Genomic DNA, 281 nt, shown 5'->3' on the forward strand with positions numbered 1-281 from the left:
TCTTAATAACATTTTACTTTTTTTTTCAAATGCATTTTTAATGTAATAATTTCATATATTACATAATTTTTCTCTTTGAATTGAAATTAATAATTTCATAATTCTATTTTTTAATCATAAATATATATGATTGAAAAAATTTTCTCCTCTTTTCCTTTGTTTAAAATTTAATTTTTCTTATAAATTTTTGTTTTTCTTATTTTTTTCTCTTCATCATCTGTTTAATTTCCTGTATTTATACAAGAAACAAACAGTTGAGGATAATTTCTATGTAATGCTAG

This window comes from Anastrepha obliqua, unplaced genomic scaffold (genome assembly GCF_027943255.1).
Source record: "Anastrepha obliqua isolate idAnaObli1 unplaced genomic scaffold, idAnaObli1_1.0 ptg000171l, whole genome shotgun sequence".
Classification (NCBI taxonomy): domain Eukaryota; kingdom Metazoa; phylum Arthropoda; class Insecta; order Diptera; family Tephritidae; genus Anastrepha; species Anastrepha obliqua.